General features: G+C 51.2%; 1 protein-coding gene and 1 long non-coding RNA gene across 2 annotated transcripts in view; both read right to left on the bottom strand.

Moving 5' to 3' along the window:
- Positions 1-26,073, bottom strand: part of ASIC2 (acid sensing ion channel subunit 2) — a 995,375-nt gene that overhangs the window by 826,234 nt on the left and 143,068 nt on the right. The window lies entirely within an intron of this gene.
- LOC139073939 (uncharacterized) lies at positions 15,178-17,344 on the bottom strand. The gene is made up of 3 exons (XR_011523139.1): positions 17,137-17,344; positions 15,769-16,621; positions 15,178-15,319 (listed from the first exon to the last, which is right to left on the bottom strand). It is a non-coding gene; the product is annotated as an uncharacterized lncRNA (long non-coding RNA).

Genomic DNA, 26,073 nt, shown 5'->3' with positions numbered 1-26,073 from the left:
GATCTGCTGATGACCTCTGTCACCCACAAAATCAACTGGCTGAGCTGCCATCCCTTCTGCTTCCCTAGCTCCTCCCTGCTTCTCTCCTGAGGCTAACATTTGGCTTCCCTAGCAGAACGAGACCACTGCACTGTAAAGGGTAGTGAGGACCCATCTGAACCTCTGTGCCAGCTATCAGGGGCCAAGCAGATCCCCACTCTTTGAAGTATGATCGTGTGTGGTCGCTGCTGCCTGAGCCAGGGCAACTCGGCAGAAGACGGAAGCCAGACTCTGGAGGCAGGAGCTTACCGTTGAAGATGGAATGTGCCATTCACCCTCCGTGGGGTCTGGATCTCAGGTCCCTTAATCTCCCAGAGCCTCAGTTTTCCCATCTTACAAAGGAGAATCAAGATGTCTATTTCACAGCATCGTTGGAAGCGTGAAATGGGTAACATATCACAACCTCAAAGCTCGGCACAGGCGTTCTATCGCTGTTCTTGGTGGTCCGGGACTGGTGGGCTCAACGGCATGGGCAGCACCAGGGCTGTGAACCAGGAGGGCTCTTGACTCAGGGCAGCCAGAGGCCCCATGGAGGCATAATTGTTTCGGCAGAAGATCAGTTCGTGCCAGGAAAATGGTAGTAGTGGATAAATGCAAAGGGCAAGAGAAAATGAAAATGGGGGCATAAACAGCAAAGTCACCAACCAAGAAGGCTCAACCCAGCAGGGCTGGATGTGGCAAAGAGATCCCAAGAGGGCAGTTTGAAAGGAAGACGGCAAATGCTGCCACCACCCATATCAGGCACATTTGGCTAGGGTGGCAGGGGAAGCCACGGGGCCTCGGTGAATCCTGTGAAGCTTCTCCAGGTCTGCTGAGGTCTCCCTGAAAGTTTAGCACAAGATGCTCCCTGCTCTGACTCAGCTCCTTGTGAAAAAAAAATCGATCTACCTTCCAGTGATTTGCTTCTTTCAGAGTCGGCCTCTGACCCGAGCAGCACGCAGCGCAGGGGACCACTAAAGCCAGCCCTGAGATGTGGGATTCATGCCCCACTGGCTGCAAGTCTCAGAGTAGACAAGACAATGAGATTGGAGCATGAAGATACACAATTAGATTCCAACAGGGAATTCCCATTCGTGGTGCTTGGGGGGCCTCCCCAATCAGTGAGGATGAAGGCAGAGCTCACCAGACCTTAGCATGTGACATGCCACCGGGCACGGACACCATTAGCTGTGATTAAGGTGCTACACGCCTTCTAAGTGGCGAGGGGGAGGAAGGGGCCAGATCCTATTACCGGTCCCCTTGGTCTCTGCATGGAAAGGAGGTGGAAACTGATTAGCATGGCCTTGCGTCAGATCTCTTTTGAACAAATACAGACCTATTATAAGCATGGTCATCAAGACATAGTCACTCACTCATTCATTCATTCATTTAACAATTGATGAATATCCACTATGCACCAGGCACAGCGCTCAATGCCGTGAGTTCGAACAAGGATGAGCAAGACACATACCCTGCCCTGGAGGAGCTCAGTCTCTGGGGGCAGAGTGGGCAAGGAGAGATGGAGAAGGCTCTCCTACCCAGGGGGTCTAAACTGAGACTTCTACGTGGGGCCATTGGAAAGGCTGAGCCGGGGCAACCACGCCCCTGGCAGAGATGGGCCTCCACACAGGAGAGGGCGGCAGAGAGAGGGTCAGGTAACCAGGCATGAACTAAGATTGCAGGGAGCACACAAGGATGGAGGGCACAAGTGGAGCAGTTTGGGGGGAAGGGAAGGAAATGGGGCACGCGTGCCCTCTCCACCCCCATCGCTGCGCCAGGGACCTGCCGTCCCCCGCACCTCACCCCGGAGATGATGAGATGATGGTATAAAGTGCTGACTTCCGTTGAGCGGAGGAGGAGAACTGGAAGTTTCACAAATCTAATGGGACAGGAAATAAGAGAGGACATGAAATGCGATGCGTAGAGTGTAAAGCAATTCACAGTCTACCTGCCCTGCGGCGGTGTAAACATCACATGCTTTTAATCAGGATGGAAAGCGAAATGGGGACGCCTATCCCTGCCACTCACCCTCTGCACCTCCCTGCCCTCTGGGCGTGAACAGAGAGGGCGCTGCCTGTCTGTGGAGGCACAGGCAGGTTCTCCAGGAAACGAGCTCTGCCCCGCTGGTCTTTTATTTGGCTTACCGCTCTGAGCGAGCAGGGATAGGCGTCCCCAATTCGAGTTACAAGGGACTAAATGCTCTAACGTGGCTTAGGTACAAAACGTTGGATTACATGGAAGAGGAATTGATGAAGGAATTCTCTGAAGAGAAGGCTTCAGAGGAGTGGGTATAGTTGAGCTGGATTTTGAAGGATGAATAGGAGTTCATGAAACAGAGAAACAGAGATGGGTCCCTCAGGCACAGGGACATTCATATGCAAAAGTCACACCGAATGAAGGCGCATGCTAGATCTGGGGGGTGGTTAGTAGTCCAATTGCTCAGGATCCACTGAAGATGGAGATGCATGAATTTTCCATCCAGCCCTCAAAGAGACGAATTTTGAAAATATTTGGAGGGCCTTAAACACAAAGATAAGCTGCTGTGTAAGATTTCATTTTTCAGTCAAAGGGGACCATCAAGGGGCTGATATTTTTCTTTGTTTGAGTGGGGTTGTTTAAGTCACATGCTGTGTGTTTTTACCACTCTTAACTGCTTTCAGTTCCGCCTGCTTTAAGTATGAATGAAGGCTATAACTGGGCTGGACTCTGCTGTGTGCTGGCTACTTTGAGTGGCTTATCCCATTTCTCTGTCTTTACCCTAAGTGGTAAGTACTATTATTACTCCCATTTTGCAGAATAGGACGTGGAGGCTGAAAGAGTTGAGGTCCCATGCCCTAATCTCGCAGCAGAATCGGGATTTGAATTTGGGTCCATCTGACTCCAAAAATCTATGGTCCTTCCATCACACCATGCTGGGTGGGCACTGAGGGCTGGACTCTGATGGGGCCATTGGGGACGTTGCTGCATGGTGCGGAGGAACAGAGGTGGCTGCCCACCTTCAAGCCGACCTCGACCTCTGCTGTCTCCACGCCACTCTACTTCAGTCTGCAAAAACTGAGCATCTGGAGAAACAGCTTCAACTCTCCAAGAGGCTCTGCTCAGAGCTCCAGAGCTCCAGAGAGTCAGGCTGGCGAGTGGGGAGCGGGGCCCCACACAGAGCCTCATCCTGTGGCTGAAACCTTTGGAGGACGGCGTGTGGCCCAGCTCTCTGCGGCACTGGCCAGGAATCACACAACCGTGGCTCAGGGAGTTGAAAGGGACCTTAGAGGTCACCTAACCCTCCAGATGGAAAGCTCTCGCCTTGTGATGCCCACCCCCGCCAGGATCACAGGCTCACACCTCAAACGCCAGCTGGCCTCTGACCGCGTGGTGCCGTTTCAAACACACCGTCTGTACTGCACAGACACGGCATGGGGTCGGGCCCGGGCTTAGAAAACCTGGAGTCTGGGGCCTGCCCTGGCTCCCTGCTTTCTAGCTGTGCACTTTGGACAAGTGACTTACCCTCTTAGATCCTTAGTTTGGGCATCTGAGACGAGAAATTGTCAGTGCCTAACTCACACAGCGATGGAAGGATTAGACAGAGCAGTGGAGGACAGAGAGAGTGCAAGTTGTATAAAAACACATATATACTAAGGTAAGGATGATGATGAAGAAGAAAGCAACTTATAGCAGAGGTCAGCAAACTCCTTCTGTAGAGGGTCCAAGAGTCAGTCGTTTAGGTTTGCGGGCCAAGAGGTCTCTGTCACAACTACTCACTCTGCCACTGCAGCATGAAAGCAGCCACAGACAAGACAGAAGCAAACGAGTGTGGCTGTGTTCCAATACGTCTTTATTAAAGGATGCTTAATTCGGAATTTCACACAATTTTCATGTGTCACAAAATATTATTATTCTTTCAATTTTTTCCAATTATTTAAAAATATAAAAACCACTCTTAGCTAGTGGGCCATGCAAAAGTAGGTGGTGGGCCAGATTTGGCTCACGGGACTGTGTTTGACCACCCCTAACTAGTGGGTGAGTTTTCTTCAGTATTATCAGAATCCCTGTGGGGATGGGCTGGTTGTGCTAAGATACTGCCAACGTTCTCATGCCGCCGCTTCTGGGAAAATCTCCTTGGTGCCCCCCGCGGCCCCAATGGGCTCTGGTCAGCACAGATGTCACAATGCACTGGGGCTGTTTGCTGGTCATGGCCTGAGAGCTCATCCAGGCCAGATCCCGGCCTGTTCATCTCGCAGCTGCAGAGCCTGGCACTATGCCGGACACAGGAGATGCTCGATCAACGCTTCCACAGTGAATGTCTGCTTTGACAAATTTCTAAATTTCATTTTCAAAAAAAATTAAAGATACGATACTCCCTTCCTTGGCTGTCTCAGATGCCTATGTTTGGGTTTTTTTTTTTTCTATTCCAAGGAACTGAAAGGATTAATGAGGTTATTTAGAAATACACATTATGTCCATTTTCACAAAGCAAGCCTTTCACTTCCTTTGGATTCTTAGGCCTGCTCTCCAGCCTCACCTGCCATCTATGCAAAGTTCTCGGCTGAGAGGGACCTCAGTTTCCTCATCTACCAATGAGGGGTCATATTTGGTACCAACTCTCTCCAGTTTTTGTGTGAACTGGAAGAGATAAAGAACTTAGCACAGCGCCTGGTGCAGAGTAAAGGCCCACTGAGGACCAGCTATTACTTTATTATCCTCCAAGACAGAAATTACTGTCCATATTTCCCAGTGAGAGATGGAGGCTCAGAGAGGCCAGGAATGTGCCTCAGAATCAAAGAGCATCAGCACCTGAATCCTGGTGTGGCCAACCCCAGGCCCTGCTCCTCGGTCAAGGGCTGAATCTAGACTCAAGCCAGGCCTGACTCTGCCTCCTGCAAGCAGCCTGGGTCTGGAGAAGAACAGCCCCAAGGCCACCCGGGGCGAGGGCTCCAAGAGGCTGACACCAGTCAGAAGCAGCTACCCCGGAGAGCACATTGGGGAGAGCCCTCAAGCCCACATTCCCTCGGCGGGTGCTCTAGCTGCACACCTTCCGGGCATCTGCACTTCCCCTCTCCATCCAAGTACCTCTGAAGTCAATGACAGGTAGGGCCTCCCAGCTGCCAGTGCCGAGCTGGGGGCTGCTGGGAAACTCAGCCCATTCCTCCAGCTGAAATTGACCTACGGGAGGACCAACCTTCCTCCCCCATACACGAAAAGAAGTGAAACCAAAATGAAATCAGACTCTGTAATAAACGCAGACCACGTTCTCCCTGCCAATATCCAGACAACGTCTATTCTGCTGCCTGTCACTCGAAAAGTAACAAAGTAACAGTGAAGTAAGTTATAACAAACCACACAGCGACTCTCCCTCTCCAATACTGAAGGGAAGGTGGGGTGGGAGCTGGGGCAGTGACAAGGGGGATCCTGGATTCCCAGCCTGCAGAAGCCAGCGGGGTCCTCAGACATTACCTCTGCCAGAACTTCCCACCCCACTGCTTTCACCATGTAAGGCTGAAGCCCAGAGAGGGGAAGGGACAGAGGCCATACAACAGGTGAGGAGCAAAGCCCTGATGAGACCCAGTGCTCCCTTCTCTGGGCCAGTGCTCTCCAGGGCAGCTGCAAGGGCCAGGGTACAGGGTGGCCCCGAGGAGGCTCCGACTTCAGCGTGTCCCCTGCTGCCTTTTGTGCTTTCTCGTTGAGAAGACCGTGCTGATCTGCTGGCACCAGCTCGCTGGACGCTTGGCAATTACATCTCCTATTATAAAACTGTCAGTTAACAAATTGATCTTCTGAGGGATGATTTAGTCTCCCATTTGTCTGGGGCTGATCGATTCATTGGGAGGCAACGAGTTCAGAGTCAGAAAAACCTGATCGTGAATCCTGGCTCTGTCGCTCATTAGGCAGGTGTCATAGCTTCCTTTCTCTCTCAGGGCATCTGTTTTCTCAGCCATAAAATGGGGATAGCAATAACCCTATCTGGCCAGATTATTAATACTATAATAGTATTAATAATGGGTCCCAATGCTATGCCTTAGGGACCAGGATAAGTGGTTTATGTATATAATCTTTCACCTTCACAGCAATCCTAGGGGGCGGGTCCTATTAGTATTCCCATTGTACAGATGAGGAAACCAAGGCTCAGTGAGGCTAAGCATCCTGCTTAAGATCACACAGCAAGTTAGAGGCAGAGCTGAGATGCCAATCCAGGCCCCTATGTCTACAGAGTCTGCACTGACCCGGAAGCTCTTCCTTCTGTGCTGGCTAACACTACAGCCCCAGCTGCTGTGTGCTTTGTGCCAAGTCTCTCTCTCCAGCCTCAGGGAGGAAGCTGGGCCGTCAGATGACCCAGCAGACCCTGCGCGTATCTATCCTACGCCTTTCTTACCAAAAGAACTTCTATTTTATTCAGCATCACCCGCAATATGTTTCAGGGGAGGGGAGCGCTGCTGGCACAGGTGTGGTCAATTTGTGGAATTCCAGCAAACTGTACGCACACGAGAAGTGCACTTTTTGCAAGTGTATCATATTTCAATTTAAAAGCTTAAAAAAGAGAGACACAAGAATCATGATGTTTTCAAATTGCTTTCAACTGGAAGAGAGAGAGCGAGCGAGACAGGAAGCAGACACGGTGAATGGTTAACAATTTGTGAATGGAGGTGAAGGGAATACAGGTGTTTGTTGTACCCTTCCTTCAAATTTTCTGTAGCCTTGAAATTTATCAAGTCAAAAAGGTGGAGAAGAGACACGAGGAAGAGCTATATCGTTCCTTGTCCCTGGGTGATGGCGGGAGGATGTGATGCCTGGAACCACATCAGTTCCGCCTCTAATGTGCTGTGTGATCTTAGGCAAGGTACCTCTCTGAGCCTCAGTTTCCTCATCTGTGCAATGGGAATAATAATAGGACCCACCTACTAGGGTTGCTGTGAAGATGAAAGGAGATTATACATATAAATCACTTGTCACGATAACTATTCACAGCACGCACTGAAGCAAACAGGAGCAAAACAATGGAAGACACCGGGTCCTTGACAAGGTCATTGAGTCACTGAACCAACCAGTTCAGAAACAGCTCCATCTGCAGACTTTCAGTCCCATAAGAGAACAGACTTACTCCCTTGCATATTGTATATCCTACATAATTTGGGCTTCTCATTACTGATAAATTATGCTCCCTTTCCTAAGGAAACAATCTGAAACTCAGACAAAAGTGCATTCATAATGGGAAAAATATAAAAACATCCTAATTAGGTAGGGACAAGGATAAAATTAAACAAATTATAGTACATCTGTAGGGTGGAATATTATGTAGCTGTCAAAAATGATGTCAGAAAATTGTTTCATGGCTTAGGAAAACAATCTAATACTGATACGCGAAATATACAAAAATGCAAAATATAAAAGGTTGGAATAAAACACAGCCACATATTAATAGTAGGCTAGATTTAGGTACTTAATTAAATGCTTCAATACTTTCTGTATTTAAAATGGTTATCTATTATTTTTATAATAATAATTTAAACAGTAGGTTTCTAAACTAGATTTGTGACACGTATAAATGTTGGAAACAAAACTATATGTGAGATCACCTATATAAAACGCATCCAAAATTGGAAAGAAACATAATATGTTGAGTCATTACCACAGAATTGTGAGATTATAGGTAACTGTTTTCTACCTTTCTATAAGACACACACATTTGTTATACATTTTCTGTAGTGAGCACATGTTGCTTTATAATTTTAACAATAAATCCAACTCTTTAAAATACCAATTTATAACTTTTAGTTCCAATATCGTTGCTTTCACACCCTATGTCTGGCCTTTTGCTTCGATCGATTCGATAGATTTTCATTGAGTGCTGAATATGTACCTAATACAGTGTAATAATAATTATTACGACTGCCTTTTATTAGACACTGTGATCATTACTTCATAAGCATTATCTGTAATCCTTTCAACAGCCCCATCAAGTATTAAGGGAGTTGAATTAAATCTGCCTAAGGCCACAGCCTGCCAGCAACAGACTCAGGATTCAAATCCTGGTCTATTACACATACTTGGCTGCTCCCCCTCTTCCATCTGTAGTAAAAGAAACACAACTCACCGCAAAATATAACGCTGTTAAAAAATCGAAAATCTCAAGGAAGCTCACAGAAGGAAGAAATGGTATCGGGCTGTGAGACCCAGGAAGTTTCAAGAAGGAGGTGGTGAGGCCCTGAGCCTTCAAGTGGGGATGGAGAAGGGAGAGCCTGGCCTTCAGGAGGGAGGGAACACCGTGGATGATGGCCCGGAAAAGGGAGTGTGTCGTCCATTCCTGGGGACCGCAGTGTAGGCCGTGTGGACTAGGGTAAAAGAGTGGGTTAGGAGGGGGGCCGGCCCGGTGGCGCAGCAGTTAAGTTCGCATGTTCTGCCTCCACGGCCCCGGGGTTCACAGGTTCAGATCCCGGGTGCGGACATGGCACCGTTTGGCAAGCCATGCTGTAGCAGCCATCCCACATAGAAAGTAGAGGAAGATGGGCACGGATGTTAGCTCAGGACCAGTCTTCCTCGGCAAAAAGAGGAGGATTGGCAGCACGTGTTAGCTCAGGGCTAATCGTCCTCAAACAAACAAAAAAAGGATAGGTTAGGGGGAAAGAGCAAAAATGGAAACCTTGGGTGATGGAGGGCCCCGAATGCCAAGTTTGGGATTTAAATTTTATTTACTGGGAAATAGCTGACCACTGAACATTCTCTAGTCTCCATGGAGTGGGGGTGGGTTCAGGAGTAGTGTGCTTTGATAAGAGCATTTGGGCAGGATCACGAGGGTGAATGAGGGGAAGGGAACCCAAGAGGCAGGGGTGGGGACATCTGGGAGGCGCTAAGCTAACTCTGTCCACATATATTACCTCTTTCGGGGACACTGACGTACAGAGGTTTCAATGAATTGTCTGAAGTCTCGCCACCAGGAAAAAGCTGAGGCAGGTTTGAACTCCAGTCCACCTGACCTCATGCCCACCCACCTCTGTGGGGCAGGATGAAGCGGTGGTCCAAGAACGGCAGTGCAGGACTGTCCCCCGGCCTGATGGGGGATGGGGGAAGGCTTGCGCCCGCAGTGCCCTGCCTGAGCTCCACAGGTATGTGGGACTCGAGCCCAGGTCCCACCCCCCAGCCTCTGCGGGACCAGTCAGCTGCACCCTTGGGGCACTCCCTGTTTTCATCTGCTGCTCCACGGCAGGCTCTGTGCCTGAGCTGGGAGCAAGCTCTCAGTCTTGCCAGGGGCATCCCAGGAGGCTTACCTCGGAGCAGGGAGCAGAGCTCCGAGGAGCAGAGACATCTCTGTTCAAGCAAAACATCATTAAGATGAGAAGCGGCACAGCTCTGACGCCCACGCGGTGCCCGTGGAGCTGTAAAGGCGCGTCCAGATAAGACGCGGGGAAGAGCTTCACCGGGGCTAGCTGTGCATCCCCAAGGACAAGGGCCGCCGCTTCTCTCCGACTTCCCACCCCCAGCCTCCGTGAAGCCGCCAGTGCTTTGTCGGAGTCTATTAGAGACGTCTTATGCAACAGAGGCTTGTCTCTGAGAAGAGACGGTTCGCTCCCTTTCATAGAACATTCTCATTGTCACTAAAGTTTCCCCGACGCGAAGCCTAGTTTGTGCCTTTCTTGCTTAGAAGAACTGGGAAGGCTCCAAGGGGATAGGCACTTTCAGAAGACAGTCAAAGCCCTAAATAGGCTGAAACTTTCTTCTGCCGGGAAGCATTCACTGAGCACTAATTCACTGCCTTGTACGTGCAAGTCAGCTCGAGGTGCCAAGTCCTTCCACACACTCTGTTACACCGATTCTCTTCCCCACATCAAAGGCAGAGAGGTCAGGGGTTATCTCCCCACTTGACAGATGAGGAAATGGAGGCCCCGAGACATTGGTGACTTGACCAATAAGTCACACTGAAACTAAGAGGCAGACCTGGGCCCCCTGACTCCAAATCCAGTCTTTCCAGCACCGCCCTCTAGCCAGCCCTGCTGGAGGCCCATGGGGAACACGGTCAGTGGGAAGTCATGCGTCCCCCAGTCCCCCACGTGCCACTTAGTAAGTCGTTGTCTCTTAGTTTCACACCTGCCCTTCTCTGTGCTGTTTTGTCTCACTGGGGCTGCAAAATCTTTCTGCGTTGCCAGCTGGGTCCCGGTGAAGTTCTGCCAACAGGGGGCGCTAGAGGAGGGAGGTAAGGCTGGAGGAGAAGGGACTTCTTCCCGCTGTTTCCTCGTGCCTTCTTGCCTGCTTCTGTTTCTCTGAGCATCACCCCAGCAGCGCCTCTTCATGCTGGCAGGGGCGGGCCCTTCCTGGAGCAGCAGCCCAACCAGCGGGCAGTTTTCCCGGTACTCGTGGAACTAGCTGCTTGTACCTGCCTCCCCAAACACCAGCCATCAGGCACCCCCTTCTCAGTGGTCTGGCACTAGCCGAGCAGCCTCTCCCCCCCTCCCTCTCAGGTCTGAGTTCCAGCCTCACAGGGCCCTCCTCCAGGTTTCTACACTTCAGTAATTCCAATTGCTTCCTTTCTTCCCTCAGCCCAAGGGCTGGAGGAAGCAGCTACCTCCATTATACCACCGTGTTCTATTTTTCCCTTTCACTTACCTGGTTCGCAAATTTATATCTAGTTACAATTTCTTATATTAAGTTCTGTCTGTTCAAATGACAGGTGCGGTTCCTTGCTCCTGAGTGGCCACTGACCCATAGACTGTAGCTGAGGGTCATTAGTCTGTCATGAGCAATGGGGCCATGAAACAAGGCAGAAACAGATCATCAGTAGAGTGCCTGGCACATAGTAGGGCCTCAAGAAATAGCTATTGAATGAAAAAAGAATAAAAAAGAATAATGGAATAAAGGAGGTGTCCGTGTTGAAGGAACTCTTGGGCAGCGACTCAAGCAGGAAAGGCCATAGGAGAGGTCGTGTTAGGACACAGCTCTTGCAGAAGAGTTTCAGCCATTTGGAAGACAAGGACTAAACATGAGGAGTGACTAGCATCTCAAGCATTGCACTAGGAAGGCTGTCATGGGGCCAGGCTGGGGTTATGACACAACTTGTCATCCTGTCACTGGTCAGAAGCATCCAAGATTCTCACGTATTGACATCACAGCCAACCTCGACTTACCTAGCCAGGAGAGCTGCTCTCCTTGGTCCTGATGGTCACCCATCCCATGGTTCCTGAGAGGGGACTGCCTTGGGGTGGTTACCGGCCTCTGCAAGTAGAGAGGCCTCCAGACAGAGGCAGGGGTCACCTGCGTCTGTGGCCTCCTGGCCACAGGCCTGGCAGCCACTGCCCTGACTGCTCACTTGGGTCTAACAACCAGAATCATGGGGATTTGCTGTCTGCATCTGTCCAGGGAGAAAGAATGAGCATCTGGAAAAAGTAAGGGAAATACCCTGAAGCTACTTTGGGTTCTGGAATGATCTCTTGAGAATCCAGCCACTATCACACAACTCCAGCCACGTCCCTATCACACATCTACCTGTCTCTCTAGACCCAAAGCTCTGAATTTGACCCACCTGGATGCCAAGACTATCTGCTCTGATCCAGGTGCATTCCTGGCCAGGCAACCTCAAGCACAAAGGCCTAGAGGAAAAGATAAGTAAGATGTCCTCAGGGGTCTGGAGAACATGGAATCTGGCCCGGCTGGAGGTGAAGGTCTATGCTGAGGGTTTCTGAGAAACCATTTCACTGTGGAGGACGCCTGCTGTTCTCTCATATCCAGTATCCATTACTCACTCTTCGAGTGATGGAAACCGAAGTTTGCTTTGGGGAACCACCCCTCTTGGACTCTTGGTGCCTGGGTTCTGCCTGGGCTGACCACACTGCCATATCCAGGGGCTGGTATGTGACCCTGCCGGACCCAGCAGTATATTTCACTCCTTCGCTCCAGTCACTGGTTCGGAAATGAGCATCTCGCACAAGTGGGACAAATTCAGAGCCAATCCCAGGGCTCTTAATGAAGTTATTGGGGAAGGGTCATGCTCTTTCTGCTGTGGAAACTAAGACAGAGAAGTGTCAGCCTGCAACTGCTGGCAGCCATCTCTGCCACTTCACGAGGAGAGTCAGAGAATGGAGCCAAACAGAGGAAATCAGAGCCATGAGATGGAGAGGGACATATGAGCCCCTAGATCCAGCCCTGCCTGAAGGCTTCCATCCTTGAACTAATATACTTCCTTTTTTCTCAAACCGCTTTGAGTTAGATTTCCATCACTCCAGATTGAGAGAGTCCTGACCAAAGCGTGTCATAGGGTGAATGAGTTACACACCCAGATGCTTGACTGGGGATTTACAGGGGATCATTAGACCCATGGAGGGACATACCTCTGCTAAAGGCCTTCAGAAGCTCCCTGTTGTTTGCAGGATAAAACCCCAACTCCTTAACCATAGTTTCAGGGTTTTCAAGGATCAAGCCCTTGCTAGTCTCTCCAGCCCCATCACACACCACTTTTCCTCCCAATCTCTATATTCTGGCTGCCCTGGACTGTAGGTTTCTGGAATGTGCCATTATCTCCTGGCTCAGACTTCTATGCCTGTTGCCCTCTTCCTGGAATCTTCTTCACCTGCAGACCTCCTGCTATTCCTTCAAACTCACACCTTCAGGGAGGTACGCCCTGATCCCAGAGGGAGCTGCCTCCCCGTCAGGACCCGACCCCCAGCAGTTCTTTCTTCTAACGCTCCACATGCCTGGAAGAACTCATTCAATGCCTGCCCCACCCCAGAAGGTAAGCTCCGTGGAGTCCGCTCCAGGCTGCCCTCATCTCCACTCCATCGCCAGGGCCAGAATTGATGCCCAGTAAGTACCACTTGCTGGCTGCCTGAGTGAGATACATACCGCAGGCAGCCACTGGCAGGTAGGAGTGGAGGACCTCAAAACCAGGCGGAGGAGACCCTCTGGGTCAGCGACTTAGGTGTGAGGGGGTCAAAGCCCAGGCAAAAGTCGTGACCCCAGGGAGGGAAAGGAAGGAAAGACTATGTGAAAAGTGGGAATGGAAGAGCCAGAAGAAGTGGATCAGCTTTGATCACAGCTGGAAAAAGAATCTTTAAAGAGACACCCAGACCGTGAGCCCTATGAGTGAGGGAATGTGAGGTCATTGCTGGGAGTGATGCTGGCACGCTGCTCTGTGGAGAGGGGACAAAGCCTCAGCACTTTGCAGGACCCAGGAGAGATGGCAGGTGGGTGATGCAGCCATCAGTCAGCAGCGGAGGCCAGAATAGAGCAGGGAGAGCATCCGGGATTGTGTCCCCTGGAATGGGGAGAGCACGATGGGAAATTCCACCCTCCAACACCACCTGGCTAAAGCTGAGCTGCATAGTAATGGGGGCTCCGCAAACAAGGTGCCTGTGTCGAGCCGAGTGAGTGTTCCCTCTTTGCAGTTCTCCTCGGGAGCAGGCATGTTGTTCTGAGAGGCTCACCAGGCGCTGCGCATAACTGCCTCCTCGGGTGATGGCTGCTCGGACCAGGGCAGAACTTCACAAAGCCCAACCTCAAGGTCTTGCAGGATAGGGTAAAGGACGTATTCAAGAAGGAGGAAAAACCTCAACCAAAGGGAGCTGTGGAGCCCCCTGCTGCCCTTTCCTGCAGGGAGGCACCGTGGGACCTCAGAGCCCAAAGCCTCTCCCACATCTGCCTTCCAACCTCCACATCTGGGAAGGGATCAGAATCAGGCAGGGAGAAGCCAACTCAGGCCTCTCAAACACCTATTGAGTTCCTACTGTTTACTAGCAAAAGAGATGGAGGAACCTACAGTCAAATGAGGAAGCAGGCACAGAAACAGAACAGGGCAAGACATGTAATAAACATGGGGCACTTTGGGAACATGGGAGAGGGGCTTTGAGCCCAGCAGAGGTGGGGGGGATATCAAGGAAGGCTGCCTGGGGGAGGCGACATCTGAGTAGAGTCTTGAAGGAGTGTAGTGCCTGGTACAAGTAGATGCTCAAATACCAACCAATGAATGGCCAGATGGAAGGATGAATGGGGAGGGAGGATGTTCCAGGGAGGAAACGAGCTGGTTCAGTCTGTTCTCCATCCCAGAGGCGTAGTGGGTTCTGTAGCTTTCCTAAGGCCTTGTAAACTGCACGACATTTTATGGGGTGTGTCTAACAGGTGGGTATTGCCTCTGTTATCATTTGGGGTCAGGGATAAAGTGCTCCTGTCGGCTTGTACTGGGGGCCACTGAGAAAGAAGAACCGAGGCCCAGCTGCCTCCCCCTCAAATCAACAGGATGCTCTTTAAATATGTAAGAGATGCACCAGGACACTGCCAGCACTGTCTGGTTTTCTTCAAAGTGGATGAAAAATGTGCTTAATATTCATGCTCCATTGCAAAGAGGAGTGGACAGGGGCCAAAGAGAAGGAAACAACTTTGGGTAAAAAATGACTAGTGTCATTTCATGTCTCCCAACCCAAACTAATATTCCTTGAAGTTGGCCTTAAACCACCTCCTTCAGGAAGTCTTCCTTGCCTACAAATGCCCCCTCCCTCTCTCCCCCAAATGCCTTTCCACTTCACTCGTTGCCACGTTAGGACTTGGGGTGTCAGTTACTGCACTGCCCATGGGGCCTCTCCCCTCCCAGGTCTCCTGCAGCATCTATAATAAGGCTCAGTTTACAGGTAAGAATACTGAGGGCTGGAGAGGGGTCAGCGGCTGCTGGCCCAAGGTTGCACCGCTAGTCGGTGCTGGAGTCAGACTTCAAGCCCGGGTGATGCCAAACCTCTGCTCTCTGCCACGCTTCCACCAGCCCCTCCACACCTCACAGCCTCCCCATCCCATTTTGGGCCGTCTCTCCACCTCGCCGCGTTGTCTCCTGGGGGCACTGTCTGGCAGCGTCTGGTGGAGTGCCTCAGAGCAAAGAGCCGGGATTCACATTTTCGTTATCTGTCCTGTGCCATCTCCCCATTTCTGGGCGCAGGGTAGGTGCTGACAGCGTGAAGCGCAGAGAGGAAGCATCTGTCCTTGTGCTTTCACTATTCAGATGAGAAAACTGGAGCCCAGAGAGGGGAAGTGACTTGAAGAAGCATGGAGTGGAATCGAGCAGGTGGCCGGCTAGCCCTGCCCTTGTACTTAACACACAGTGGACACTAAATTATGCTATTGCTATATTATGTATAACATATATAATATAAATGCATAGTATATCTAGAATATATATTACATATAATATACAATAATACACACCATGTATCTCATGTCACCATCATTGTCATTGTCGTCATTTGTCAGCGTCTGAATGAGAACATTAAACTCGGCATGTCTCAGTAGTGGGAGTTCTCAGGATTTCACACGTGTGGGTTTCTGGTTCATGGAGCAAACAGGAGGACTGCAGGTGACCCATTTCCAGGCAAACAGAGGCCAATAGAGAAAGACAATAACACATCACTACATTTGTGACGTGCTTTATAATTGACAAATTTCTTAATGGAAAGATCACTGAATTTGGCATCAGAAGATCTGTGGCTGGGACCCTTTCTGTCATTCAACAACTGGGTGCCTGACTAAGCATTTGTTTTCTGTGGGCTTCAGTCTCCTTCCTTGCAGAATGAAGCAGTGAGATGAACTCGGAAGAGAAAATTATATGGTACACGGGCCCTAACTCCCCATTGCGGTGCCCATGGCAGCCATTACTAATTGATGGCCGCACTCTTTGTGCTATGCCCAGTTGAGGACACTGCCCCTGGTAGCCACCACCATTGGCTGAAGTGAACATGCTGGACGAAACCAGTTAGCCACACTGGGGTGGATCTTTCTACAACCCACTCCAGCGCCTACCTTCTGGCTCTGTAAGTCTCCTCACTGATGCTCACAGCAACCTGGGGAGGCTGGAAAGGCAGGTATTACCTCTCCCCACGTGGCACGATGAGCGGTCAGAGGCTTGAGCAAGCTCAGGTCCAGACAGCTGGTGAGTGGGGGTGTGATCACGCAGGAGACCCTCTGAGCTGGCCTGGAAGGGACAGTCACTAGTCTTCTGTAGTCCCCAACTACAGAGGACTCCTAGTCCCTCCGTCAGTGACCGGGGTCAGGGGAGGCAATAGCAAGAGCTTCATTTGCCCTCTGTCACCCCAAGGCGGCCGACAGGGGTCCTCTCCTCCAGACATGTGGGACCACTCTGCAAACCAGGAAGCGGCTGAAGTTTCTGACTCCTTTTCCTTCTCTTCACCTCCTTAGGAGCCCAGCTCCGTTGACTATGTTTTTCAACCAGCTCCCTCTCTCCTGACACACACACACACACACACACACACATGCCTCAAATTGTTTCTAGAACCTTCTCCTTTCATTTGAAAGGGGAACTGGTTGACAGTGGCTTAAAGTGAGACTTCCTCCCACTCTGGGCAGCCACCTGGGCTGGTGGGAAGAGGACTGAGACTGAACATGGCTTCTTGTCTGGCTGCTGCGGCCTTGGGGGAAGTCGCTGTCTTTCTCTTGGCCTCAGTTTCCCATCCAGCTTGCCCTTCTACGACCGCCTGCTTATGATTTACAAGAGAAGTTCTGACTCATTGGCAGGGGCTGAACGCTGATGGCGCTCACCCCGACGCTGGTGGTAGGGTGGGGTCGAGGGTTTCCAGGAGCCCGTGAATTCCACTTTCCATCCTCCACTTAAAATGCACTTAGTGGTCAACATGCTCTGGGGAAACGAAAAACGAGAATGAGGAAAGGAGGGCACAGGCCTATGCTGAGTGGCTATCGCGTGTCAAACACTACAGCAAACACGTCCATGTGCTAGCTCATGGGGAAAGTGCCAATTCACCACTTTATGCATGACGGAACCAGGGTTCAGAGAGGTTAAGCAACTTGCCTCTGATCACACAGCTAGCAAATGGCAGGCCTGGGATTCACACCGAATACTTCTGACTGCAAAGCTCATGTCTTCACGCTCCACTGTGGAGTTCTCACATAGTAGGAAGCATGGAGCTGAGGAGGCACCACACCATCCCTGCCTCACAGAACCCCCAGCCTAGCAGGGAGACAGGCCAGCCACCCAAGTAATTGTGCTGCAGGGCCAAGCACAAAAGGCCAGGTGCAATCCAAGAGGCACAGACAAGGACAGACTTATGGAAGAAGTGGCATCTCTTCAGGATGATCAGGCTTCCGATATATTAACGACAACCACAAACAATAATAACAATGATAAACACTTACCTGTGCCAGTTCCCTTCACTATCTCATTACTCCCATTTTAAAGAGGAGGCCACCAAGGCACAGAGAGGCTAAGCAACATATCCAAGGTCACACAGCTGGGAAGGGACGGAGCCTGGATTGATTCCCTGCAGGCAGGCTGGCTGCAGAGCTCACGCTCTTAACCACCTCACTCTGCTGCTTCTCGCAGCCTTTCCCTCCCCTGTCTGCCACCTGAGGAGGTGGAAGGGGACCTGGGCAGTCACGTGAAAGCCTCCGGTCACCTTCCTCTCTTAACAGGGAAGTGACGGGCCCAGGAGGAGTGGGAAGAGTGGAGGAACAGAGCTCAGCTCCCCTCCTCCCAGCTCAGCTACCCTGCTGCTTGCTGCTCCTCCCGCAATGCCGGTGGGATGCTGGGCCCGCCCTCCCCTTGCAGAACAGGGCAGGCTTTGGAGAGAGAAGACAAGCCCCAGGCCCTGTGAGTGGCCTGTGGTGTGCGGCGCTTCGGCAACACGGGCGTAGCAAACTACCTACAAGAACAGCTCTGTAGAACAAGGTGTTCTCTGGTCTCCATCTGCGTACCTGTGCAGACGGTACTGTCAGCAGGTGTGCTGGAGGGGAGCCCGGCTCGGGAGGGTGAGTGCTGGCAGATGGTTTGCCCCGTCAGTCCCGCTCCCACTAAGTAATGAAGATGGTGTGGGCTTTGGGATGAGGCACATGGATTGGAATCCCACCATGCCACGTCATAGCTGTGTGACCTTGAGTAAATACCTAACGTCTCTGAGCATCCTATCCGTAAAGTGGGAATACCAGTACTCCACACAGAATCCCGTGAGGATTAAAGGAGATAATAGACATAAAGTATCTCATATCACACCCAAATCACTCTCAAAATAAATATATCTGAGCCTCCCTAAAAACCAGTAACACCATAGAATGTAACTCGCTAAAAAGACCCAAGAATCAGAAGTTAAAGTGGGGACGGGACTAAATTGTGTTTCTCATTAACACATACCCGATCTGATGAGAAACAGTTGACACACAGTTTCTCATTTCACCTTCTTATCGGTGAATGACATTGTACCCATTTTACAGATGAAGGAACTAAGGATCCCAGACGCTCAAGATCTTCCACGCAGGAGCGGCACTTTCTCCACTCCTCCCCCTTTCCCTCCGTCAGTTCAAAGCTCCCAGTTTCACTTGCTAATTTTGTACAGAGTCGATTTCCGGTTCTATTTTGTCCCTGGTTCCTGCAATCTGAAAATGCGCTCTGCACCGATCATTGCGTCTATTCTGGTACATCAGCCGTGTCCACGTGGGTCTCCACGAGCGGCCCCCGCCCCCCACCAAGTCTCCATCTGAGCCCAGCCTGAGCTCTGTTCCCCAATTTCCAAAGGCCTGTTTCACATCCACCCACAGCCGCCCCACGACATCTCAGATTCTAGGTGGCCAAAAGCAGCTCACCCCACCCCCAAATCTCCTTTTTCCGGTTCCCCATTTTTGTGAGTACCATCTCTCTTCTGATCACCCAGCAGTGATGTCTTAGGTGTCTCCTTGTTTCTTTTCTCTCCTTGGACGTCGCCCCCCCATTCCCTTCCCCACACAACGCTCCGATTAGGACTCTTAAACACCACTCTGAAGATGACCCCACTGTGCTCCGTAACTCCCCACTGTCACCTTATAAAGTCACATCTCTCGATATAGCTCTCCATTCAAAGCTTAAAAACTCCAATCTCAGTCGATTTCTTTCTTTCTGTGTTACAGCAAAATGGGTAACTCACGGCTCCCACAATATAGCTCACTCTTAATTAGTAGTCGTAATAAACACCATCAGTGTCGTAAGCACTTTGCATACATTGTCATATTAATTCCTCACCCTGCGAAGTAGATGATGTGCAACCAGTGTGGTTGCCTAGGGCCCGGGGCTCAGAAAGTTCCCACAGCCGGTTTAATGCTCTGCTGTCACTGTTTTGAAATCCTTAATAATTTTTGAACAAGGAGCCTCACATTTGCATTTTGCGCTGGGCCCTACAAACTACGCAGCCAGTGTTGGAAGTAGGTAGTGTTATTACCCCCATTTTACAGATGCGAGAACCAAGGCCACACAGCTACAAAGGCCTGGAACTCTTGCCAATAGCTGCATCGTACTCAGGCCCTACCGCACGGCCGACCCATACTATGTGCTTATTATGTGCTGTTCCTTCAAGTACCCCACTTCATCCTCACACCCACCTTGCAAAAATGGGTGGCATTTCCTGTCCTTTCATTTCCTGAAAGTTATAGGACTTTCTCACAATCACAAAGCTTGTAAGTGGCAGAGCCAGAATTCAGCTCTGGGTCTGCCTGACCTCCAGCCCAGTGCCTTCCTGCTGCCAGGAGACTCAGGATAAAAACAGTGACCTCGCCGCTCCAGGGCCAGTCCTGGCATCTGGCGAGCACCGAACAGGAGGCAGAGGCTCCATGGAGACCTCTAAAAATGAAGCCAGACTGCACGGAGCGCTCTGAGAGCCAGAGGGCCCTCCTTCTTCCTCTCGAAAGCTGTCTCCAAAAGCAGCCCTGCCACGGGCTGCGGCCACTACTTTTCCATGCAGTGCAAGGGAGAAACAGAACAGACTGCTGGAGCAATTACACCATCACACAGAAGACCCAGAGAGACTAGGGGTGGCGGGAGGAGATGCCGTTTCTTAATGGCCTGCCTCTAGATTTAGCCTAAAATACCTGAATCTCTGACCCTTTCAGAGGGCAGGGCAAGGTGAGAGCAGAGTTGGGGGTTCCAGCACCACTGGACTTCTGTACCAGGAAGTGCCCGCCTGCCAGCGTGCGGCCCCATCAGCGCCATCCTTACAGGGACTCACCATATGGCAGGACAGGAAACTCCAACCGGAAAACAGGCAGTGAAAACCACAGGGCAGCCCGTCTAGGTGGAATCTGGCAAGATGCTTCTTCAAGGATGTTAACTCAACAATGGGGAGCTGGCCTGCTCCACGGGTGCCAGCTTCCCTCAGGGGCTGGGGAGGTGGGATGGGTGACTACACAAGGCAGCCTTGAGTTTCAGCCCCAATTACGGAAGGGGCTCCCTTCCTCTCTCTTGCTTCCCCCCGGGAGTCAACCTCTACCTGTCAGGGAGGGGATGTGTGTTTGGGGCTGAGGGAGAGGGGTGCACAGATCCCCCATCTGCGTACACATGTGCTTTAAAGGGGCCTTTAAAAATACTGATGCCAGGGCCCCTCTCCTAGAGACGCTGATTCGTTTGAGTGGGGCTCAGACATCTGTGTTTCTATCAAACCCTCCAGGTAATTCTGAGCACAGCCAGTGAGGAACAACTGGTAGGTACAATAGGTGTAAATGCATTTGGGAGTTTAGGCTTTATACTCTAGTTTTGGTTCTTTACTTTTTGAGGGACTTTGAACAAGTGTATGTGTATCTTGGAGCCTCAGTTTCCCCATCTATAAGTGGGGATGAAACCCTCCCTTCCTGGCACATTGTCAGTGCTCAATCAATGTGTGGACTGACCAAATGGGTGAATGACGTAAGGAGACGGGTAAATGCATCAACAAATGGCAGAGTTCACTCCTGCAGGCACACGAGGATGGGCACTTGTCTTAGGTCGGGCTGCCAGAAGCAAGCTCTGGCCAGGAATGAAGCAGTCCATTTGTAAGGTGGTCCCAAGAAGCATCAGCAGAGGAGTTTAGAAGTGAGAACCAAAGGGGAAGGAAGCAGAAGAGGGTGCGTTAATGAGCCCATTACCACTGTGGACAACTGAGGCTCAGTCCCTCTGGGACCTCTGGGAAACACTGCAGAATGTGCTAGGGTATTTATCCCCAGCTCTCAGCATCCATGGCTTGCGGGCTGCTCTGGGGTGTTTCCGCCCTGTCCTGCTTGTGGGCTGAGACGAGCCTTCAGCAGAGCGTTGGAGAGCCACAGGTGTTTTCAGCAGGATTCCCGTCGGCAGCTTGTGCGGTGGTAAGTGGCAAGGGGATGTGGATGAGGCACCAAAAGCATCTTCCCCTGATAGGAGTCACCCTGCACTGGGCTGGGGAGGGAAGGGGGGCGGGAGGGAAAAGACCCCCTGGTGATAGTGGGCCACCCTCCTTGCACCACACAGCTCATGGCAACATGAACATCTAGCAATGCAAAGGCCTGTTTGTCCCAACTTGCCTGTCTCCTTGGCAGTTCTGAGGCTAGAGCAGTGTTTCTCAATCTCTGCTCTGTTGACGTTTTGGGCTGGTTGACATTCTTTGTTGTGGGAGGCTGTTCCGTGGATTGTAGGATTTTTAGCAGCATCCCTGGCCTCTCTCCCCTAGATGACAGTAGCACCTGCAGTAAATGACAACCAGACTTGTCCCCAGACATTATTAAATGTCCCCTGGGAGGCAAAGTCATCCCCAGTTGAGAACCACTGGGTTCGATGGATGCCTTGCATCATTCCCTAGATCCTGGCAGTTTCCTACCCAGACTTTCTCGTTTCATCCTGACCAGGCCCTGGCTCTGCTTAGTCTCTGCTCAGATGGATGCTGCACTTGGAATGCATCCCAGAGACAGGTGGTGGTGGAACTCAGCTGTGAAGTGTGCTGCCCAAGTCCTGAGCAATAGGTGGGGAAAGTTAAGCGGCAGTGGTGGCATCGGCATCACAGTCGGGCTGCGAGGACCACACAAGGCGGGGAAGTTGGGCAGCTTCTGGTTGAGCAGCCCACGCAGCAATCAGTCCCAGAGGCCAAGGGCTTCGTCAGACCATCCTGAAGCCAGATGGAGGGGGACGGCAGGCTGACCCGACCAGGGGCGCTGAGGAAGAGCTGTCAGTGCTCCGTGAGGCTATACCATCCTAAAGTCACTCAGGGAGCGAGTGCAGAGCCAGCCAGGAAAGGAGTCCAAGACTGCCCCCAAATTGCTTGTTCTTTCCATTATACCAGGTGGCATCCTGATTATAGGGGAGGGCCTGAGACCCCTCCCCACAGGACAGGAACAATGCTCTGAATAAACCCAGGTACCCTGAGTCACTGGTGCTGACAGCCAACTTGCCGGCCCTCAGTCCTCCCAAGGATGTAGCCAGCCTCCCCGGCTCGCCTGTGGTCCATCACGTCTAAGAAGCCAAGCCTGGACGTGGAGGGTTTTGTTTCTCTCCTGGTCTGCCCCTCAACTGCCTTTCTTTTATGCTTCCCTCCAGGATGCCCATGCAATGAGTGTGCCACTCAAAGGGCACAAGGTGGCATCCAGCCCTATGGCAGAAATGGCTCACCGTGAAACCCAGAAGCCAGCTGAGCACAGACTCCAAAGGTGGGCAGTGGGGTTCCAAGCCGGCTCTGCTATCAGCACCCCAACTCCTGCCTTTGTTTTCTGGGCTGTCAGTGTAGCAGCCTACCTCGTCTAACCGAGAAAAACACCAAGCAGAAACGGAGCAGCCTCGGTCCCTGAGCCTGGCACCTGCTGAAATCTTCAGGAGGCCTGAGCAGGGATGCGTGACCCCTGGGGAAGAGCTCTGGCAAGTGCAAAGGCTGCAAGGGGTGGGTTTCACACACATGCACACACTCGCACATACCGACACACACTTACAGCAGCTCCGGAAAGTGGCAGTTTTGTACATCCCTACCCCTGTCCTGCCATTCACATTCACATGCATAATTAAAATTCCCCTGGGAGATAAGAGAGCTGAGGAGGAAGCAAGGGACTATGCTGGCTGGAATTAACTCTCTAGGAATGCAAGAGTGTGTCAGGACACGCCTGTATGGGTGTAAGGACACACAAACAGAAAATTAGCAAGTTTTCTATCTATGACCCTATCTATCTCATCTGTATTTATGAGAAAATCGTACCCCAAAGCGATTAAGGGGTTTCGACAGCACAGCAGAGCGGTGGGACTCAAACCTGGGTCTTCAGATGCAGACCTGAACAATTAGAGCAGAGTTAGAACAATCTGCTCCCGCGGTTTAAGGGGGAAAGAAGGAAGGGACCGGAATTCTTGGGCTATCATCACGTAAACGGGAATTGTGATCCTGCTGACATTCCTAATAATTCTGTCCTGAGACTGAGAAAAACAACAGACATAATAATAACAACCAGGCCCATGACACTTCACATCCGTCACCTGTTGTGATCCTCATGACAACAACGGGAGGTTACAGGTGAGGAAACTGAGCCTCAAAAACGTTGAGTAATGCCAGAAACTATCAACTTCAAACTAGAGACTTACAAGTGTCAAGCTAATATTATTATCATTATCAGCATCACAGCCCTATTTTTCAACCACACTATAAGATATCTTAAGGGCAGAGAGTCGTGCCTTGTCCATGTCTGAATCCCCCTCCAGTCCCAACCAACAACTTGACATATAGTCATCATGATCAATAGACATTTGACGATGAGGTCACTTATGTAACACATGAAACCCAGCAGGGAGAAGAGAAAAATGCTCACATTCAGAAACTTTACGGGCTCTAAACTCTAAAAGAGTAGTTTCTCATCCTTGAAAAACAAAGATTGATACTGCAGGAGCTCCCGGGATCTCCAGGCTCAGAATAATACCCTCCAAGTCCTTTACACAGGACCAGGCCAGCCCTTTGGCTCCTGACCAGACAGTATGATTTCATGAGCACCAGAAAGCATTCTCTTTCTGAAAAGAAAAATCTCCTTTACGGTCTGAAATTCTCACTGTCCACCCCTCAAGGAAAGGCAATGACAAATTCAATTAGATGTCTGTGATCAGCTCATGACACCTCACCAAGGATTGGTTTATAAGATGGGCTCCTGCCTCACAGAGGATCCTCAAGAAAAGAACACAGACAGGTCTGTTTTGATAAGAAATAAGTGTGTTAACAGTCGAAAGCTTTAGGTATCGTGACACCCTTTGGGGGCTTGGGCCCCTCCATGGATGGTACAAGGGTCCTAGCCAGCTAGAGTTGAAGAAAAGGGGAATGCAGACAAACCTTGAGAAGCTTCTTCTCTTCTAGAGACACAATTTCCTTCTGCACAAATTAAGGTTGAGCGAGGCGAGGGATGATCCAGCAGCAGTAACCCAGGTCAAGCGGCCAGCGTCAGAGTTATGGCTGCGGCCAGCCCTGGACAGGGCCCACCCACAGAGAGAGGCGATCTCATGGGAATTCCTAGGCAAGGATCTCTGCCATCCCCTCTCTGGCTTGGCCAGTGATGTTTCTGGGCTGGAGGCTGGAGCAGAGGCCTTCTCCGCAGAGACCGAGCAGAACACACAGAGCTCAACATTGAGTGGGAGCCCAAGTTCTGCAAGTTACCAAAGGAGGACCAGAGGTTGTGAAACTGAAGGGATCAGAAGCAGATACTACACGCCGAGGACCCAGGACCCAGGGAAGGGGTACCCACCAGCCAGTCAAGTCATCAACACAGTGCTATGGTCCCAGGTTCTCTCTTCTGTGTCGTGGGGACAAGCTGCCATGGTGGGGGGCGGGCTGGAGAGAGGGGATGGCTGTGCTCAAAGGGCCAGGGCAGAATGGCCAGGCCACAGCTCTCCCTGTAGGAGCAGGCCCAGACTTGGGGTGCACAGGTGCCTTTCTGCACTGCCCAGCACGGCAGGGATGCAAATTCCAGAGTGAAGACCGAGCAGGCAGGAATGCCCTAATTTTCAATTACTGTGTTCGCACCAAATGGAGCTCTGCAGCGCTCCCTCCACTCGGGCTGTATTTGACTTTGCATCACGCAACCTCCTGAATATATAGACACAGAGAGCGGCGGTTCAGTCCTGCTCACTCTTCCGACCAGGCCGCCATGGGGCGTGAGCCGCAGCCCAGCGTTTACACACAGGCTTATTAAAGCAAATAGGATTTGTGGCCCAGATTGCAAACAGACCCTCCTTCTGGGAAGCGCATTCGCTGTGATCCTTGGGCCGTTTCTTACAGAGCACATGCCACCACTGCGCCTCAGAAATAACTTGCCAGGCCCACTCCCCTTGTCCCCAGAGACCCGTAAAGGAACATTTTCATGCATCGTCCCACTACCTGGTCCAGGGAAGGAAAGTTCTGATTTCTGCCATAATCTCCCGCAGAGGTGGTACTGCCTTTTACCGAGATACATTCTCCATGCTCTCAATCCTCTTCCTGGCTTCAGTTTCCCCATCTGAAAAAAGGGCAGATTCCATGGGAGGCTTTCTAAGGGTCCTTCCTCCACAGATGTCTGTGTTTCCGGGGAAGCACTGGAAAGTGGGGAGCACTCTGGTTGAGAGTCAGGGGCCCTGGAGTCCAGCCCCAAACTTCCCCTTTCTTCAGTGAGCGATCCTGAGTAATGCCTTCCCAATTCCGGAGTCTCAGTGTCTCCAGCTGCAAGGTGAGGGGGCAAATTCAAGGATCTCTGAGCACTCTTATCTCATGTGCTCTTCTCCAGCAGCCAGTATGTGTGTGTGTGTGTGTGTGTGTGTGTGTGTGTGTGTTGGCCATCTTAGCTATCTTTGCCTGCCTGGTACCCCGCCACACCACCCCCATCCACATGACTGGATTTTCCCCTTGGGGAGCCACCCTCGAGAGGCGTGCCATCTTGGTGGGAGTGTCCATCAAGGCGTGCTTCCTGACAGGTTGGCGGAGACTCAGGCAAGACCAGCCAGCTTCCCCTTTCCTAGAAGCTGACTTGAAGCAAGCGCCCCTGGGATGGAAAGATTGGGAGGCCCATCCATCCATAGAGGCCAGTCCTGAAGAGACTGCCCATGGACTCCTCCTCCCTAGATCCTTGGAGATTGCTGGCTCCTCTCCTTTCTGAGGCCACTGTTCACAGCCTAGTTCTGATTTTGTGGGTTGCCTCCTAGTCATCCATTCATTTGCGTGCTTAAGTCCTACAGTCTGCTCAGATTTCACCTTCTCCGTGAAGCCCGTCCTGGTCTCCCTATTTCTAATTGCAGCCCCTTCGGCTTTTCCTGTCTTCCTACCCGGGTCCATTTCCCCTGCAGAACTTTCATATCTTTTAAAAATTGTACTATTTTAAAATTGTCTAATTTACTTTATATTTTGT

This window comes from Equus przewalskii, chromosome 10, assembly GCF_037783145.1.
Source record: "Equus przewalskii isolate Varuska chromosome 10, EquPr2, whole genome shotgun sequence".
NCBI classification, from domain to species: domain Eukaryota; kingdom Metazoa; phylum Chordata; class Mammalia; order Perissodactyla; family Equidae; genus Equus; species Equus przewalskii.
This window is presented reverse-complemented; position numbering and strand designations above follow the sequence as displayed.